This window comes from Canis lupus, chromosome 12 (assembly GCF_011100685.1).
Source record: "Canis lupus familiaris isolate Mischka breed German Shepherd chromosome 12, alternate assembly UU_Cfam_GSD_1.0, whole genome shotgun sequence".
NCBI lineage: Eukaryota > Metazoa > Chordata > Mammalia > Carnivora > Canidae > Canis > Canis lupus.
Window position 1 is genome coordinate 31,282,102 of NC_049233.1, and position 21,597 is coordinate 31,303,698.

The following is a 21,597-nucleotide window of genomic DNA, read 5'->3' on the forward strand; positions in this document are numbered from 1 at the left end:
GGTCCTGGGACACAAAACAACTGTGATTTATTGATTTAGAAAACAAGCACTTATTGAATAGCTATTCACTTTGTTGAATGCTGGGGAAAAAAAAAGAATACGGAGATGATTAATATATTGTAACCATATATATAATGTAGACCAGTCCATTACAGGAGCCAGATATTTTCATAAATTATATACAAACATGCTGTAAAGGAGGTCAGAGTACTGAATGAAGTGAAGGCTTAATAATCCAAGCACCATTTTCAAATTATTCTAGCTTTGGGGGTGATGGTAGAGTGCTATAGAAGGTCCATCCAGAATCAATGGTGCTGCTTCTCAATCCCAGAATCACTGGTGCCAAGAAAGGATATTTCAAAATACATCTCCTCCTCATATCCCATCCCTATACAATAGCTATAAAAACTTTTTTAAGGGGGAAGGGAAGTGAGGATTGGACTTGAAGGCCTTGGAAGTGTCTTCTAGTTCTCTTTACCTGCATCAGCCTTCTCTCAATTACAAGGGAGCCATTGTTGACTCCACAAAGTAGATGTCATAAGAGGAATAATTCTCTCTTTTTCCCACCTGCAGAATAGTCCTTTAAGACACGGAGTACTTTGATCTTACTTCTGCATACTTGCCTTTTAATCCTCTCTGTATTGATTCTTATCCTCAAAGTTTTTGTAGAATTCTTCAAACTAGTGGCTAGAATGAAACATTATCTTCCCTGTAGTTCTCTGTGTGGAAGGCAACTCTCTCATTCTCCATATACTTAAGGTTTTAGATATGGAACATTCATTTCTGTACCTATTTTAAATTTTTAGTTTTCCATCTGCAAGCAGTGCTTTCTACCACCACCTTTGATATTTATGCCTAGTCACTTTACCTACCTTTACTTCTTCTTTCTCAGTGGGACCATGGCATTGGACTTACAGTTCTCACTTCTACTGTCATGACAGCCTGAGAGCTTTGGTGGAAGGGAGATAAATGGTGCTTCAAAATCTATGTAAAGAATTACCTTATATCTTAGACAACAGTCACTTGTTGTGATTTTTCCTCCCACATTTTTAAAGATTTTTGTATATTTATTTGACAGACACAGAATGAGAGAGCACAAGCAGTAAGAGTAGCAGAGGAAGAGGGAGAAGCAGGCTCCGTATCAAGCAGGGATCCCGATAGAGGGCTCCATCCCAGGACTCTGGAATCATGCCCTGACCCAAAGGCAGCTCTTAACCCGTGGAGCCATCCATGTACCCCTCCTCCCACAGTTTTGACCTTTACTTAGCAATTCATTCTCCAGAGAGTGCCAAATCCCAGACTCCTCAACATCAAATATTTTGAAACCCAACATATATTTTTGGATTATGATCCTAAATAGCTATATGCTTTCATTCTATATTGCCTATAAAGATGTTCTTCAGTCTCATCAATCTCTATACTTTCTTGAATACTGTATTTTCTTTGTATTTATTAATCTTTAAATTTCACTAGTATTCCAATACAGCAGAGTTACCCAACCAACCAAAGACACATTAGGGAAATTAGTTTCTAGTTTTACCCAACAGTCTCAACATTCTTAGTGACTTATCTTTTTTCTAATCGTAGCTCACTATAACATAATTTCTGAATTTTCTATTTCTAAACCTGGGCTGTTCAAACTTACTGGGGGTAAACTGTATACTGCCTAGTACTAAGGTATCTTACTAGTTACCCACGCCCAACTCATTTACCAGTAGTTTCTCTGAATCTCTGAGTATTTACTTTATCATCTCCCATAGTTATTCCAAAAATAATTTTTAAAATTTCCTAATATTCCTATTCTGTGCTAACCCCAACTTCTATATCAGAAGAGTTTGCCTTCTACTCCTGGGAGAAAGTTGAAGTAATCAGTATTGACTTCTGTTTAACCACCTGCAAACTTATTATCTGCATGCACTGTATTTTCTTACCTTTAGTCTCAAGGGAAACAATCTCTCTGCTTATGTGACACTAAACCAAAGGTTATTAGAGCTCCTCAAAATTTAACATGCTAATGAAGCACCCAAATATTCTGCTTAATGCAGATTCTAATTCAGTAGGTCTGGAATAGAGACTGTAGTTCTAAAAATACCTGGCAATGTTCATGCTCCTGGACCACAAATTACAATATTAATAATATTCTCAACTACTATACCCTCTCTTCTCCTCTGAGACCTTGATCTATCAATTATATTTTCACTGTCTTCTGGAGTTTCAAGCTATTTCTCTATACCAGATGCTTAAACTATGCAAATATATATTTTTAAAATGAAAGTCATGGAAAACAATACAACTCTCAACCCTTGTGTTGTTCTCCTTATCACATAAGTCCTTGCCTTATCTTCATAGCCATGCTACATAGAAAATTCTAGTTGACAATACTGACACTACCTCTTCATGACATATGTATTCTTCAACATCTGCAATGTAATATCTGTGCCCTTTTTGTGAAATGTACTCTGTCAAAGATGACCAATGATGTATCTAATCCAAGAGTATATTGTGTATCCTTTATTTGACAAATGCAACATTTAACACTGTGACCTCTCTTCGTTTATGTACTCTTTAATCATTTCTTCCAGGTTTTTTTTATGTCCTCCGATCTCTTAATGTGACCATAATAGTCCCTTCTCTCTGGTTGTACCTTTTCTGTCTTGTCGTGCATCAATTAGCTCCTTAATGTTTGCATTTTATCAAGTTCATCCCGAGACCTAGTATTTTTCATCCTAAATATTATCCATGATAAGCTCATCTGAACCTACAGCTCTGGTTACCCTGCATATAGTACTTAGTTACAGTTTAAACATTACCCATAGACTTGGATTTATTGAATTTGTTCAACTCAACATCCACAAGACACTTCAAACCAATGATGTTCTGAACTTAGCTTACCATTTTCTCCCTTAAACCTGTTTTTTTTTTCTCTCTCTCTTATATTCTTTATGATCCATGTCCACATCTATTCCAATTAGGGCTGACTTATCTAAAATGACAACAGACACAGTGCCTAAGGCCGATAATACTTAAAAATCTGAAAAAAAAAAAAAAACAATAACCTTTTAGGTCAAATAAAGTGCTTTAATAGATAATATTGGCATATTTTCTAAGCCAACATAGTCATAAAACAAATTTTTAACAACCCCCACCAGGGGAAGTGGCTCATGAAAGCAAAAGTATCTGGGACCCAGAAATGTCATAATGTAACTCCAAATCTAGCCTCCCAAGCAATCTGCTGGGCACCATTTTGCTTCATTTCTCACTTTCAATCAGTGACTGAGTGCTTATAATTATATCATTTTGGAGACATTGTCTTAATTCTGGTTCTTTTGTGGGCTGCTGGGTAATTCTGCTTCCTATCTTGTCCTCATGACACTACATTGCCTAGTGATTTCTCTAAAATGAAATGCTGATTATCATTCTGTTTAAAAATCCTGCCGTGCTTTGAGTATCCCATAGAGAAAAGATTGAATGCTCTCTCTTTCATGACCTATGCTTTGCAGATCTTACTAGTTTCATTTTCTCTTATTTATCCAGTGCTCCCTCTAGGCTAAATTACTGGCAGTTCTTTTTGCCTGATATCCTCTTTATATCTGCAGGTAGTTGCTTCTGACTGGGAAAACTTCTCACTAGTTAGCAGAATAAATTCCTATTCACCTTAAATGCCTCCTCATCTACACACACACACACACACACACACACACACGTAAATACATGTAATTGCTTACATAATAATCACCCCCATAGTAAGTACACAATTCAGAAACACAAAACTCACCACATTTGTTTGTATCTTTTTCTTTTTCCCTTTTGTGTCTTGCTTTAGACTATGAGCTCATCGAAAGTAGGAATTTTGTCTTATCAATCCATATGTCTTCTGTACCTAGAATAGAAAGATATTCAACAAATATATGTTGGGTGATTGGATAAATAAGTGAACTATTAAATGCATACTTTAGATATCCATTTCATTAAAACTGCAAATAGTAGCAACCGTACTTAAAAGTGACATGCCTTCAGCCTAAATCTCATATCTGTTTCTGATTATCTAGTTGCAATCTGTCTCTCTACCTCTGAATAATCAAAAGCAACATATAAATAATTTGATATTAGAACTCTTAATTTTTAAATATATTTATGGCATATTCCAATGCATGCAACACATGATTTTATATAATATTAATGCAAAAATATAAAGTAATAGAAAATGTTCATTTACTTAAAAATTGCATGGTTAATAGATCTCAAGAATTTCCTTAGCTCTGTCCTACTTTGGTAACCTATTTTTTTTAATACCCAAAGGCTCAGAGAGATTCAACTCAACATTTAAAAAATCTTCACATAGGCTCTCTGAAAACTGAAATGTTTTTAAATGAAGTGAAATGGGGAATAGAGAAAGCATTGTGACAATCTTTTTACTGCTTTTCTGTGACCACAATTGGACAGTCTAAGCTAATTAAGGTGTTCTTTAATCTGTCTAGTATCTGCTATAACATAAAAAAGCATACCATAAACATGTTTCAAATATATTCATCAATTTTCTTCATTTAATTTGATTGTATTTATTCATGAATTCAACAAATGCTTACTTAATACCTATTATATACCTGACACTTTACTAGGTGTGGGACATTTTGCAATTTATCAAACAAAATTAAATATTGATGAGTATTACAGATTGAATGTTCTTTTTCTCTTAAAATTTATGTTGAAGCCCAACTCCCCAGTGTGACTATTTTTTTAGAGATACACATAAGTAAGGTTAAATGAGGTCATAAGGATGTGACCCTGGTCCATTAAGATTAGTGTCCTTATAAGAAAAGACAAAAGACAGAAAATTCTCTCTTCTGTCATGTGAAGATACAGTGAGAAGGTGGCCATCTGCCAGCCAAGAAGAAAATTCTTACTAGAAAGTGACCCTGCTGGACATTGATCCAGCAGGATCAATGATTCTAGCCTCCAAAACTGTGAGAGAAAAAAAAAACTTCCATTGTTAACCTACCAGAGATCTCTGCTCCTTTGTTTCAGTAGTCTGAAAAGACAAACAAAATAAGTTAAAGGATATGAAAAGAGAAGGATGCTTGGGTGGCTCAGTGGTTGAGCATCTGCCTTTAGTTCAGGTCATGATCCCAGGGTCCTGGGATTGAGTCCCACATCAGGCTCCACACAGGGAGCCCACTTCTCCCTCTTGACTATGTCTCTGCCTCTTTATGTGTGTCTCTCATGAATAAATATAGTCTTTTTAAAAAAGGATATGAAAGAGAGGTCTGTGAAATAACTTTTAACAAAAGTACCAAGACAATTCAGTGGGAAAAAGTCTTCAACAAAGTAGTGCTGAGAAAATTGGATATCCACATGCAAAAAAATGAAAACTGGACCCTTAGCTCACATCATCTATAAAATTAACTCGAACTCAATCCAAGAACTAATATCAAAGGACAAACTTTAAATGTTTTAGAATAAAACATAAATTTTATAAATAAATTTTATAACTCATTGTTACTTTGAGTTAGGCAATAGTTTCTTAGATATAGCATCTAAAGCAAAAGCAACAAAAGAAAAAAGGGTTAATTAGACTACATAAAATTTGGCACTGCCAAAATGTAGGTAAGAAAGCAGAGAAGATTGCACTAGGGAAATGGCACTGGTATTGGAAAAAATACTGCAGAAAGTATTAAGAACACAGTGTCTAAAGAATAAGGATTGCTAGAGAAAACTTCAATGTTTATGTCAGGTAGGAAAACTATGTATTCTATGTCCAGCCTTCAGAAATAATCACTATTCCAGGAAGATTCTTGTAATGGTCTCTAAATTTAACTTTGAATTATGAAAAAAATAATTTTATACACATGCTTCTTTCCCACCTCCTACAATCTGAGTCTTTAAAACTCCTGAGCTTCAGTTTTAAATGCTCACTAAGCAAGGAACAATAAGTAATTTTTATAACAAAATAAAGGAATACATACACATAAGTATATAATAACATACTTGTTAAATGTTAGAGAAATTTTATTCAAAACAATAATTTAAATCAACCTATATATATAAAGGGTTGCCTATTATATATATGATGCCTTTTCTAATGATAAAGTTTTAAGTATGTAAGATTGATCTCAAGTAGGAAATTTAATATCAATTGGCTATGAAATATTATTAATTAATTTTGAAAGCTTACCATATTATGAGCCTATGTTGTTTTTTTTTTTTCCCCCCACATTCAGATATTGAAGTCCTAACTTTTGGTACTTCAGAATGTGACTGTAAAGACAGATCATTAAAGAGGTAATTAAGTTAAAATGACATCATCAAGGTGGGTTCTATTCTAATACAGGTGTCCTTATAAGAAGAGGAAATTAAGACACAGACACGCACAGAGGGAAAACTATGTGAAAATAAGAAGAATATGGCTATCTACAGGCCAAAGAGAGAAGGACACAGAAGAAACCACCTCTGCCAACACTTTGATCTTGCACAACTAGTCCCCACGATTGTGAGTGAATTTTTGTTATTTAAACCATAGAGCCTATGATATTTTGTTATGGCAGTCCTAGAAAGCTAACAAAATGTATTTGCTTCTTCTGTTTCTCATTTTAAGTTCAAATAGTTTCACACACACACATTTAAAATGTACAGACAATCCCCATATTCCATTTATCCAGATCCCCCAGTTGTAATTGCTTTAATATATTTGCCTCATAATTAATTTGCATGACTGTACATATTTTTATTTTCCTAAGTCATTTGAGAGTACATTGTACACATGTTGCCTGTTTACTCCTAGATATTTCACTATGTATTTACTAAAACAGGCTTTTATTAATACAGTACAACTACCAAAATCAAAAAGTTATAGTTGATTAAAAACTATTAGTTATTCTACAGGTCTTAGTAACTTTTGCCTAAATAATCTTTAGAGCAAAAAAGTATTTCTTAAAATTCTATAAAGCATTACATACACACACACACACACACCCCACATATATGCATATATAGTAGTAGGTCTGTCCATTATTGGTGATGTTAATTAACTTTTATAATTTGGTTAAGATGATATATACAATATTTTCACATTGTAAGGTTACTAGTTTTCCATTTTAATTGAGTATTTTGTGGGGGAGATACTTTAAGACTATGTAGATATCCTATAATTCATCAAATTTCGGCCACTAATTTTGTACATTGTTAATTCTGGTGGTGTTTTTTTTTTTTAAGATTTTAATTATTCATAGAGACATGGAGACAGAAAGACAGAGAGAGAGAAAGAGAGAGAGAGGCAGAGACACAGGCAGAGGGAGAAGCAGGCTCCATGCAGGGAGCCAAGCGCGGGAGTCGATCTCAGGTCTCCAGGATCACAGCTCAGGCTGCAGGCAGCGCTAAACCGCTGCGCCACTAGGACTGCGCCCCCCTCCCCCCCACTCCCAGTGTTGTTGTTGTTGTTGTTTTTAAGATTTTATTTATTCATGAGAGACACACACAGAGAGAGAGGCACAGACATAGGCAAAGGGAGGAGCAGGCTTCATGCAGGGAGCCCGATGTGGGACTCAATCCTGGGACTCCAGGATCACTACCTGAGCTGAAGGCAGGCACTTAACTGCTGAGCCACCCATTGTTAATTCTTACCTAATCATTTATTACTGTGGTGGTTGTCAAAGGGTGATTTTCTTAATTTCATCATTCTTTATTCAGTGTTTGGTAACCTACTTTAGAGCTTGCAGTTCTCCATGACTATAGAACTAACAGATACTTATTTAGTAGGAAAAATCCATTACTGTCTTTATGTATGTTGATACTCATATTGTCCCAGATTCAATTAGTAAGGGCTGCTTTAGTTTCATTCTGTGTCCTTTTTTCCCCCCACATATCCTTCATTCTCTGCACACTTTTTAAGTTTCAGACCCAGTGAGATATCAGGCTCACCTTGTACATTTCCTGCCCTACACCTGGAAACAATGATTTCTCCAAAAACGGAATTCCTTATAGTGGAGAAAAGATAAGTCCTACACCTGAGTTATCCTCCTCTTCAGAGACTGGAGCCAAAAGACTCCATGGGAAGGGGATGGTCTTTTCTCTAATGACACAAATTCCAGGCTGAATAATGAAGATTCTAGTCCTGTTTACACCAGTGCTGCTAGATTCGAGTCACAAACTATGTCACTTATCAAAGACTTTGTTGGTACATTGGGGGATAAGGACATGTGGAATTTTTTAGTTTCAGAGAAAATGCTAAATTAGAGTAGAAGAAGCCTGTTATGACAAGTTATACCTTCTTTGAAAGGGTGAGAAATTCTCCATAGATTAGGCAACTCCAAACTAGGATGTCAGTTTGACATTTAACCTTCTATGCGGTAAAATGAGGAGTTTTAGTATTATTTTGTGTTGTTTTTAATCTTCTCATTAACCACTCAAGGAGAGACTTAGAGGAATATTTCACTAGGATCATTATTTTTTTCTTACAAGGGCCATAAAGGGGGGAAACTATATAATTTTGACACATGACCCCTCAATTGTGATTCTATGTTTGGAAAGATAAGGTATAGGGAGGCTATAAAAGTTCTTATGAACCATGATGAAATGTTGAGCTAGGATGGTTATTAATTAAACCTTAAAATCAGAGATGTAAAGAGTAATTCACAAATTGCTAGATGGGCAATAACATCCTGCAAGCACCATGACAGTATACTTAGAAAATTATCCCAATGGGATCTCCTTTCAATACAAATTAGACCTATAAAATGCCAGTATTGTTTGTCTCCTTCCCATCTGCTTGCACATTGATATACCATATTCTAATAATAGAAAGGAAGCCAGTAGTGTTATGAACAGCATAGCTTTGAACTCAGGCAGACCGTCATAAAAAATGGTGGTTCTATAACTCAAGACTTCTTCTCTGACTCTGGACAATAAATGGCAATCCCTTCCTTGTCCAGTCATCTGCTGTGTTATGAGATGCTGTCTGATGACATTCAAGGCTGAATGAGAATAAAAAAGAAGAAAAGGTTACCAGGATCAAAACTTCAAATAATACAATGTGCCAATAAGATGTACTGTCACAGTGGATCAAGCAGGCCAGATGCAGCCAATATAACATGGGCAGTGGATTAGAGTATGAGGCCCTGGGACCAATAAAGCAAAGCTGATAAGCCATTTATATTAGTCAGAGTACCAATAAGAAACAGATGAAACTTTAAATTAGGATAATTTGAGGTCAATTTGACAGAGAAAATATGTGTGAAAGTGTGGATAGACTGTTAGGGATCTATAAAGAATGTAGCAGCACTCATAGTGAAGAATAGAGAACTATTAGCATTCCTAGACCTTAAGAGGTAAGGGAAGAAAAGTTTTCAAAACCTGGAAGCAGAGAATCTTGTGGAGAAGCCAGGAGTAACCTAGAGGAATGCAGTCCAAATGATCATGCAAGGTAGTAGCCAGGAGGATATATAACCTGACTTTAAACTCCTTTATCCCATAATCTTCTGGGCTCTCCATTAGTACAAATCAAATGGAAGCCTGAGGGCATGAGGTCTGTTGAGATAGTCTAAACAAAGTTAACAGCCCAGGCAGACAGAAGGCTACACAAGGGTAGAGAACAAATTTGAAAGGGAAAATGAGTGATAACCAGCAAAGCAGGTTTTACTACCCATAAACCACATTAACTAACCAGGGAAGCATCTGTCAGTAGGCTGATTGAGTCCCCAAAAGTCTAGGCTCCAGAATATTGCTTCAATGGATCAAGATTTCATCAATATAGTAACAGTGCTTTCCTGGATAGTAAGAATAAAAAGAACTTATCCTTGTTTCTTTTTTTCTCATAACCAAAATATATTCTAAAAAGTTCATGATTCCATAGCCCTCTTCACAAATAGATATAGATAACTCCTATGGTTTTATCTGTCATTTCAGCAAGACTGTTCCATAATATGAAGGGCAGAGATATATGTTCATAGTCATATATATTTATGCTAAGATGGTTCTCTTATTATGTGCATGTTAGCTATTTTTGTGCTTAGAAATAAGACAATGAGAATAAATCTGTATAAGTACTTTGAGATATTCATTAATATTCATAAGGATATACATTTATAAAATAATCCAATGTCCAGGTATGTGAAACAATTATGTTTCTTTTTTATATGCCTGAAATTGCCCTTAATGATACATACTTGTAGGCGGGAGGAAAAACATGTCTCCGTATCTTTAATAAACAAAGCCAGAGTTCCTGCTGAGAATATTGCCAGGCTTTTGAGATTAATTTAACCTTATTTATTAAGAATGTATATGCTATATATTTTAAACAGAATGGAAGGAAACTTACAGTAAGATTAAATTTAATGCAAAATATGGCTGTTTGGAATATATAACAGAATAAAAATCATGTAAAGTAAACAGAGGCACCTGAGCTGTGCTTATTTTACCCTGAATTTAATCCTATACTTATAAAAATGTATGTTCAAATTTTAAGATATAAATGTGTAACTTACCATATATTTCAGAATACACACATAAACACAAACTAGCCTAAGGAGGAAACAATTTGTTTTTCATAGAATTTTACTAAAGTAGAAAATTTATCATATGTCTTATTTGTGTTGTAATGGTCGACACTATAGATGATGTCTCATTTTCTAAAAGACGCAAAATATTATTCACATAGGTTAGCTATGCAAAAGGTTTTTGTGAAGACTAAATTAATATATATAAAGATCTTTGATCTGTGCCTGGCACATACTAAATATAACTCAGTATATAATTATAATTATGAAAACTAAGGGAATAACCTTAATGAAAACATTATTTTAATGACGAGAAAATATATCTAGTTATTTGATTTCTGGTGATCTATCTTAGTACTGGAACTTACAGACATAAGAACAGATAGTTAATGCATCTGTTGAACTCTCTTTCTCTTTGAAATTTCACAAGTCTTGAGCCAACCCTTGGCAGTTTCTAGATTTTAGTCAATTAACTGAAATTTTTAAATAGAATTCTAATGTAAAATTTCTGTTGTTGGTTAAAGTGAGACCCATATGCTTTAAATACTAAATGTGAGAAGTAAAAAGTTGTATCTCTATTTTGAAATTATAGGAGTTGTCCTTGATTCTCATTTATATGGAATGCTAATATGGCAGTAGAACTGCCTAAAAATATAATTCATATTCTTCTCAAAAATTTGATTTTAATGTAATGAGATTATTTTTATGTCATAATACACGGATAAACTGGCTCCCAACCAACTAGAATACCAAAATCTCCAAATTAAGAAAGACTTGATAAGATGATATCATTGAATAAAATGACTTGCAAATTAATTATTGGGAATTTGAACATTTATAATCTTCTTTCAGAACATGCAGGGTATTTTCTCTTTGTCCCTCTAGAAACACTCTCAATTTTCCTCAGAAGGCTGACTTGTTGAGAGTGTGTATCAAGAGATTCCTTTGCCCTTTGGCTTTCAGTTAGATTTAGTCAACATGAACACTGGGATAAAACGGAAGAAGATTAGTGAATTTCAGGTGTTTATTCCCCTGCTTCCTCCTTCATTATTTGGATAGGCTGCCTGCCTCACTCAACTGAAAATCAACTCTACTATTAAGCTGCCCTCTGCACATAGCTTTTTCTCATTGCAGGGTCTAGTACTGCTGTATTCTTTTGATATAATATCATTACCCTTGCTCAAATGACCATCAGAAATAGCCTGGGTTGGAGTACAAATAGAAGATGATATTAAAATATCTTGTAGATTTGGCACTTAGTCATTATGATGACAAGAGTGATCATAAGGTAACAGGGATAGCTTACTTGCTCTGATGATCCTAAAAAGCTTAGATACAGAGAAGGAGAAACTGAAAGCTATATATATCATACCCAAAGTGGGAGCAATCAGACAGCTCTGACAGCTTTAAAAGAGTTTCCATCTCCTGTAATTGCAATGCAGAGATCTATGCCTAGAGGACAAAAGAGTTACATAGTTGCAATGCCAAACAAATATTAAAACTATATGATCTTTTGCCAAAACAAGGGCACTGGAGGAAAGTATTGAGATCAGAATCATGCATAGGACATTTAGGAGATAGATACAAAACTGACAAATTTTAACTAAACCCCCTTGAATTTTCCTTGCCACAAGAAATAGACCTCCATCTTCACTTCCCCAACCATTAAGAGCTTTCTGCTTCACCATAAAACAATAGTAAAGGATTTCACTTGGAGAAGCTGCTTCACAAGTGATTGGTCCCACCAACACTAGATTTTTATTAGCCCTGAGTTCTTAATGAGAATTAGATTCCAATTCAACTTTTAAAAGTAATTTTTCCAGGCAGAAATGGGCTGTGCAATCTGAAGTCATTATATATATATATATATATATATATATATATATATATATATATAGTTTCAGTCTGAGAATCCTGAATGGAAATATATTGTTAGACCAAAAATGATGGGATATAAATTTGATCATGTTAAATTTATAGACATGGGTGCATTCATTTATGATTAAAATTGAATGTGTTCAGTTAAGCATATATGGGTAGCAATAAAAGTCTGTTTAATAAAATTCAAGCTTCAAGTCAAAGATAGCTTACATATGTGTGGCTGAAATGTTTGAATTCCCTGATACACAGTAGAAGAAGGAGTCTGAAAACTCAAAGATGGAAATATTGAAATGGCTATGTTTTTTACATCTTTCTTGGCCAACCCCCAATCATATTTCCAAAGAGGGTCTTAAAGGCATTGAGGATTAAGAAATGTATTTGTAAGGAGACACTGGCATCCTTAAAATTTTCAATGGTGCCTGCCTTCTTTAGACCAGTGGTAGTGGTAGCAGGTGTTGCAAGAGTTAAATTCTTTGATATCAATGAGATGATGGGATCCAAGAATGTTAGATGCTAGAGTGATGATGCTTTCAGCAGCAGTTACCAGAGTAAACCACAAGAATGGAATAATAGAATGTTTTGACCTGTGATATGTGATGAGGACTTAGAATATCTAAATATCTAGATTTTTTTAAGTACCCTATAGGAGGGGTTAAAATGGTAGAGTAGTAGGAGGACTTTATGCTTGCCTCATCCCTTGAACATAGCTAGATAGTTATCAAATCATTGTGAATACCCAGGAAATTGATTTGAAGATTGAGAGAGAAAACACTGTACAACTAGAGGGAGAAAGAAGCCACATTGTGGAAGGTAGAAGGTACAGAGACATGATTTGAGGGAGAGAAGAATTATAGGTGCTGCAGAGAAGAGAGAGCCTTGATCATGGAGTGAAGGGATAGAGAAAGAAAGAAGGAAAGATAAAGCAGCACACAGGGATTGCACAAGAAAACATTTCCCCTAAACCATTGATGGGAAATCAAGAGAGGCCGATTATCACACAGTTTTACAAGCAGTGGAGCTGAAAGTCTGAGGTTTTAGAAGTCCACAACATTGCCAACATTGAGCCTGGCAGGCATAGTGGTGCTTCTGTGGAGAAGGAGGGCAGAAGCCCAGAAGTGGACAGCTTGTTCGAGGATTCCATGGGTCACACTGGAAGAGACAGTTCCCCTCATAGAGTGCTTTTGAGAGAGGTGGCACTGCCTCCCAGGGCACAAAAGAGCCTGTGGGCACTATCAAGCTGTCCCATTCATTAACATACCAGCAGATACACCCGCAGAAGGCAACCAACCTGGATACTGGCTTTTGCTATGCTTTACCATAAAATCCAAGCACCTATGCAGTTGTGCAACTTCTTTTATGGGACAAACTGGTAATAGCCACATAGTGGTGACATCCTCCCCTGGAGGAAAACCAATATCTGTTCCACCCTGGCCCCCTAAATTTTGGAACTTTTGAACCCAACCACGTAACTGAAATAAAACACAGGAGCATTGCACAGCATGTAGGCAAACTCAAACATTGACAAGTTGAAGGTAATGATCTAACACAAGCCTGGGACAAAAGAAGGGATATTGTTCACTCTTCTATGAGGGCTTCCTAAACAGTGGTAGGTGCAAAGGCCATTCTCAGGGAGTAGAGGTGGTCCATCCCACTTTTCACCTCTCTCATCAGCACAGACAGACCTCAGGGAGAAGTTTAGTACATAGTGGAGGCTTGAGCCACTTACACCAAACCTTCCCTGTGCTCCATACTCTGAAGGTGCCTTTTTTAACTTATTAGGTAAGTGTGAGTGAGAGCCAGAGCACCAGGAGGAACCACTCACAGAAGATGAACACAAACCCCCAACATGCACCAGGTCTACTGATCAGAGAGTGCTTCAAAACTTCAGCTCCAGTGGAAATAGGACCAGGCACAAACTTTCCTAACACACAATAGACAAAGTCATAGACAAAATGCCAAGATGGAGGGATTCATCCCAAAAGAAAGAACAAGAATAGGTCATAGCCAGGGAGCTAATCAAAATAGATATAAGTAATATACATAAACCAGAATTTATTTTTTATTTTTATTTTTATTATTATTTTTTAATTTATTTTTTATTGGTGTTCAATTTACTAACATACAGAATAACCCCCAGTGCCCGTCACCCATTCACTCCCACCCCCCGCCCTCCTCCCCTTCTACCACCCCTAGTTCGTTTCCCAGAGTTAGCAGTCTTTACGTTCTGTCTCCCTTTCTGATATTTCCCACACATTTCTTCTCCCTTCCCTTATATTCCCTTTCACTATTATTTATATTCCCCACATGAATGAGAACATATAATGTTTGTCCTTCTCCTGACTGACTTACTTCACTCAGCATAATACCCTCCAGTTCCATCCACGTTGAAGCAAATGGTGGGTATTTGTCATTTCTAATAGCTGAATAACATTCCATTGAATACATAAACCACATCTTCTTTATCCATTCATCTTTCGTTGGACACCGAGGCTCCTTCCACAGTTTGGCTATTCGTGGCCATTGCTGCTATAAACATCGGGGTTAATTTCAATTTGCCAACATATAGTATAATACCCAGTGCTCATCCCATCAAGTGCCCTCCTTAGTGCCTGTCCTCCAAAAGATGAATGGACAAAGATGATGTGATAGATAGATAGATAGATAGATAGATAGATAGATAGATAGATATAGATGTGTGATGTGATATATATATGTAAATATATATATATAAATTCTGAGATATATACCTGATATATATATATATATGACAAGAATAAAAGCATCCTGCAGAACAAATATGTCCGATGTTCTGTTAGAGCCGAAGTTCGTCATCTCCGGAGGGTCCTATGTCACCGCTTAATGCTAAATCCCCAGCATGTACAGCTCCTTTTTGACAATAAAGTTCTCCCAGATCACATGACCATGAAGCAGATATGGCTCTCCCGCTGGTTCGGCAAGCCATCCCCTTTGCTTTTACAATACAGTGTGAAAGAGAAGAGGAGGTAGGGGCCAAGCCCCCACCATATCCCTGTCCCCTTCCCTCCCCAGATATTTATGTGAAATTAACTGCGCCTTTATTTTTTGAAATAAAAACTCTAAAAAAGCAAAATATATATATATATATATCAGAATTTAAAAGAACAATCATAAGGATATGATCTGGGCTCCAGAAAAGCATAGAAGAAACAAGAGAGACCCTGCTACACAGATAGAAGACCTAAAAACTAGTCAGGTCAAAATAAAAAAATGCTATAACCAAGATGCAAATCTGAGTGGATGTAATGGCCACAAGCATAGAAGAAGCAGAGGAACAAATAAGTGATGTACAAGATAAAAATCATAGAAATAATGAAGCTGAAAAGAAGGACAGAAAAGTATTGGATCATGAATGTAGATTTAGGGAACTTAGTGGCCATAAAGCATAATAACATTCACATCATAGGAGCCCCAGAGGAAGAAAAGAGGGGAAAGGGGCAGAAGGTTTGTGTGAACATTACCAACACCAAGACATATCATAGTAAAATTTTCAAAATACAGAGATAAGGAAAAAATCCTGAAAGCAGCTAGAAAAAAGAAATCACTAAACTATAAGGGATGACAAAACAGGCTAGCAGCAGATCTTTGCACAGAAATGTGGCAGGCCAGAAGAGAGTGGCATAATATATTCAAAGTGCTGAGTGGGAAAAATATGCAGCCAAGAATATTCTGTCCAGAAACACTGTCATTCAGATTAGGAAAGATTAAGAGTTTCCCAGACAAACAAAAACTAAATGATTCTGTCATCATTAAACCAGTCTTGCAAGAAATATTAAATGGGACTCTTTGGGAAAGAAAGACCAAAAGCAACAAAGACTAGAAAGGAACAGAGAAAATCTTCAGAAACAATGACTTTATAGAGAACACACTGGCACTAAATTCATATCTATCAATTATCACCCTGAATGTAAATGGACTAAATTCTCCGATTTGGTATCAGAATATATATAAAAAATAAACAAGACTCATCTAGATGCTGCCTAAAAGAGACTGACTGTAGGCCTAAAGACACCTGCAGATGGAAAGTGAGGACATGGAGAACCATCTATTATGCCAATGGACATTAAAAGAAAGCCAGAGCAGCTATGCTTATATCAAAGTACATTTTAAACCAAAGACAGTAAGTAATGAGAGATAAAGAAAAGCTCTCACTAATAACAAGGGGATCTATCCAGTAAGAAAATCTAACAATTGTAAATATTTATGTCCCAACTTGGGAGGACCCAAAAATATATAAATAAATTAATAACAAACATAAACTCATAATAATAATAATACAGTAATAATAGGGGACTTTAATACACCACTTACAGCAATGGACAGATAATCAAAGCAGAAAATCAAGAAGGAAACAATGAGTTGAATGACACACTGGACCAGATGGACTTAATATGTACATTCAGAACAGAATAGAAAATCCAGAATTAGACCCACTACTATATAGACAATTAATCTTTGATAAAGCAGAAGAGAATATCCAATGTAAAAAAAGTCTCTTTCAACAAAGCTGTTGAGCAACCTGTACAGCAACATGCAGACACATGAAACTGGACCACTTTATTACACCATACACAAAAATAAATTCAAAATTAATGAAATACCTGAATATGAGGCAGGGAACCATTAAAATCCTAGAGGAGAATATAGGCAGCAACCTCTTTGACCTCAACCATAGCAGCTTCTTCTTTTTAAACATTTTTTTAAATTTTATTTATTTATGATAGGCACACAGTGAGAGAGAGAGAGGCAGAGACACAGGCAGAGGGAGAAGCAGGCTCCATGCACCGGGAGCCTGACATGGGATTTGATCCCGGATCTCCAGGATCGCGCCCTGGGCCAAAGGCAGGCGCTAAACTGCTGTGCCACCTAGGGATCCCTTAAACATTTTATTTATTCATGAGAGACACACAGAGAGAGGCAGAGACACAGGCAGAGGGAAAAGCAGGCTCTATGCAGGGAGCCCGATGTGGGACTTGATCCCAGGACCCCAGAATCATGATCTGAGCCAAAGGTAGATGTTCAACCACTGAGCTGCCCAGGCACTCCAACCATAACAACTTCCTACTAAACATGTTTCCTTTTGCAAGAGAAACAAAAGCAAAAATGAACTATTAAGACCTCAGCAAGATAAAAGTTTCTTCATAGAAAAGGAAGCAATAAAACTAAAAGGGAGTCTAGAGAGTGGGGGAAGATATTTGTAGATGACATATCTGATAAGGGTTAGTATCCACAATCTATAAAGAATTTATCAAACAACACACCCCCCAAAAAACAAATAATCCAGGGTAGAAGATATGAATAGACATTTTTCCAAGAAGACATCCAGATGGCCAATAGACACATGTTCAACATCATTCACGATCAGGGAAATACAAATCAAAACCACAATGAGATTTTATCTCACACCTGTCAGAATGGCTAAAATTAACAATTTGAGAAATAATAGATGTTGGTAAGGGTGTGGAGAAGGGAACCCTTTTACATTGCTGGTGGAAATGCAAACTGGAGAAACCACTCTGGAAAACAGTATGGAGGTTCTTCAACAAGTTAAAAACAGAACTACCCTCAACCCAGCAATTGTACTAGTAGGTATTTACCCAAAGGATAAAAAAATACTGATTTGAGGGGCATGTGCACCCCAAAGTATATAGCAGCATCAACAATAGTCAAATTATGGAAAGAGCCCAAATGTTCATCAAATGATGAATGGATAAAGAGGATATAATGTATACACACACACACATATGCACACACACACACACACACACACACACACACACTGGAATATTGCTCAGCCATCAAAATAGAATGAAATCTTGCCATTTGCAGGGTGGAACTGGAGTGTGTTATGCTAGGTGAAATAAGTCCATCAGAGAAAGACCAATACCGTATGATTTCATACATGGAATTTAAGAAACAAAACAGATGACATAGGGGAAGGGAAAAGAAAGAGAGGGAAGCAAACCATAAGATAACTCTTTTAAAAAATTATTTTAGAGAGAGAGAGAGCAGGAAGAGGAGCAGAGGGAGAGTGATAAGCAGACTCCACAGTGAACACTTGGGCCTGGATCTCACAACCCAAGATCATGACCTAAGCTGAAATCAAGAGTCAAATACTCAACTGACTGAGTCAGTCAGGCATCCCAACCATAAGATACTCTAACTATAGAGAAAAAATGAGGGTTGCTGGAGGGGAGTAGAGTTGGGAATTGGCTAAATGGGTAATGGGTATTAAGGAGGCGGATTATTAAGCACTGAGTGTTACGTGTAAATGATGAATCACTAAATTCCACTCCTGAAACAAATTTTAAAAATGTTTAAAAAGTACCCTGCCTAGGTGTTCAATTTGTTAAACTATTACACTGAGATAGAACTAGAGACAGATAAATATAAAATAAATGGGAATAGAAATACACACATTTTTCCTAGGCTTTGTGAGTAGAAACTTTACTTACCATTGTAAGGTTCATTGCCACCTACCTAAATATAAGCCTGCTTTTAGTCCTAGAGCCCTTTTTAGCTAAGTATGTGGTAGAAGGAAGGATTTTGAAGAAAAAAATTATATTCAATCGAAATGACACACAATTATCAGAGAGGTTAAAATACCCACTTTATATTTGATAGAGCTATATCAGAAAATATGGCCTGCACCTGAAATTAAATTGGACTTCCATAACCTTCTATATCCTATATTTGACTTACAAACCCTGTTGTAGGCTAAGCAGCTAGACAATTGTACACTTCCTATACAGAGACAGGGCCTACTTACAATAATTTCTCGAGATTGATGACGGTAGACCACATTCAAATTATTATGGATAATACAGCACCCCAAAAGAATCCAAACTTAGCTGAACTATACTTGGTTCATTCCCTCAGTATCACCAATCAAAAGTAAACCGCTTCTTCTATTGGAAACAGTCATTATCCCTATAGTTATGTCTTCTTTTATACTTAAGATGCAATTGTGTATTTTCTTTCTCCTTGATCATATTTTAAAATTTGTCTCTTTTAATTTTAACCATTTTTTTTTCATTTCTGATATTGATATTGGCCATGCGGTATTAAATTTAAGCGCTTGAAAACTACTTGTTTGAACTACCACATTTTCAACTTTTGTAAATGCTCCATGTTTGTTTGGAAAGAATGTATATTCTCTGTTTTCAGTTATGTGAATATATTTGTAAACAATCTAGACAGTTAATGTTTTCTATTCAGATTTTCTGTACCCGGTTATACTCTGTTACTGAATATGGTTCCCAACAGAGTTAAATTCTTACATTGTGATTATGGATATGTCAATTTCTCATTGTTCTATCAGTTTTGCTACATATGATTTGGAATGATGTAATTAGGAACATAAAGGATTTTAAATGTCATATCTTCTTCATGACCTTTTATTTTACTTTGTTTTAAATCATTATTATCCTCTTTTATTCATTTGAGTGTTTTTCACGTAATTAACTTTTAAAAACCTGTTCAAGGGGATCCCTGGGTGGCTCAGCGGTTTGGCACCTGCCTTTGGCCCAGGTTGTGATCCTGGAGTCCCGGGATCGAGTCCCTCATCGGGCTCCCTGCATGGAGCCTGCTTCTCCCTCTGCCTGTGTCTCTGCCTCTCTCTCTCTCTCTCTCTCTCTCTCTGTTTCTCTCATGAATAAATGAATAAAATCTTTAAAAAAACCTGTTCAAATTAGTCTAGGGTATTTTTTTTAATCTTAGCAATTGCTTTATTTTGTTATGATGGTATATTATATGAATCAATTTTTAATATAAAACCATTCTTGTATCCCTAGAATAAATCCAACTGAATCTTGATGAAAAAAATTTTTTTTGAAAAAAATTTTAAACCAGAGTTAGTTGTTAATATTTACTTTAACTATAATCATGTTTTATATTTGCTATCAAATGGCCTATAATTCCCCTATCTCATAATACTCTTTTTCAATTATAATTATAAAATGCATTAAAAACACCTCTTCTTTTTCAGTTTTCTAATATAGTCTCTATTTGAAAATACTTCATCTTTAATGATTTTTAAACTTGGTTCTAAAACTATATGGATCTAGTGGCTTTCTGGTTGAAAGATGTTTGAGAAGTAATTCTATTATTAAAAAGTATAAACCTATTCACATATCTTGTTTTATCTTGATTCTGATTAGGTAAGTTACAACAAATTAGTCAATAGTTTATGTCTAAGTTCTTGTATTTAGTGGCACAAACTTTTTTTATTGTATCATTGCTTTTTAAGGTCCTTTATATTTATTTGTAGCTATGTCCACATTTGTGCTGGTTTTCCTAAAGTTTGCCTTTTATCATTTTGTTTTATTTTAACTAAGGTGTGTATATTTTGTTAGAATTTTTAAGGAAAAATTTTTTACTCTTAGTCCTCTAAACTCCTTAGTTTTAGTCTTAATCATTTCCTTCTTGCTACTTTTTTTATCCTGCAGCTCTTTTTTTTCTAGATCTTGACCTTATTTTTACTTAATTATTAGTATTTTAAAAATATGATCATGTATGACTATAACATATATAAAGTCCTGCTTTAGCTATTATCTGTGCATGTGTGTCCATATTTGTATATTTATAAACTTCTATGTTCATTGTATTGCAGCAAAAAACTGAGGTTTCATGACATAAAGTTTCTAAAAGTTCTTGAGGTTTTCTATACAAATTATCTAATACCTGGGCAAATTTTGTAACTATTCCCTAAATGTTTATAAATGTTGTGTATTATCCATTCTTTCCATTATATCAAACATTAATTTTGTGGCAAATGTTCTCTGCCTTTGTTCTTCCATTTCAATTTCTAAGAGAAATGTGCTAAAAAATCCTTTTTGTGATAAAAATTTATCAAATACTCCTTGTAATTCTATTTATGAGACTATATTTTTGAGTATTTCAGGTTAGTATTCTCATGTTTTGTGTATATTAAAGAGAAAAGAAAATTCACAAATCGCATCATCAGTATAAAAGAAGGACATCACTATAAGGAAAAATTCCCCATCTCTTATTCATTGTTCTTATTTAATTCCATACAGACTATGTGTTTTTGTTCTTCATTGAATCGTCATATAAGGGTCACTTTTTTTTTTTAATGAATAAGAATGAGTACTGATTTACTAAAGGATTTCTAAATGTTAAGTGTTTTGTTGTTTTTTTTAATACATTTATTTTTTATTGGTGTTCAATTTAC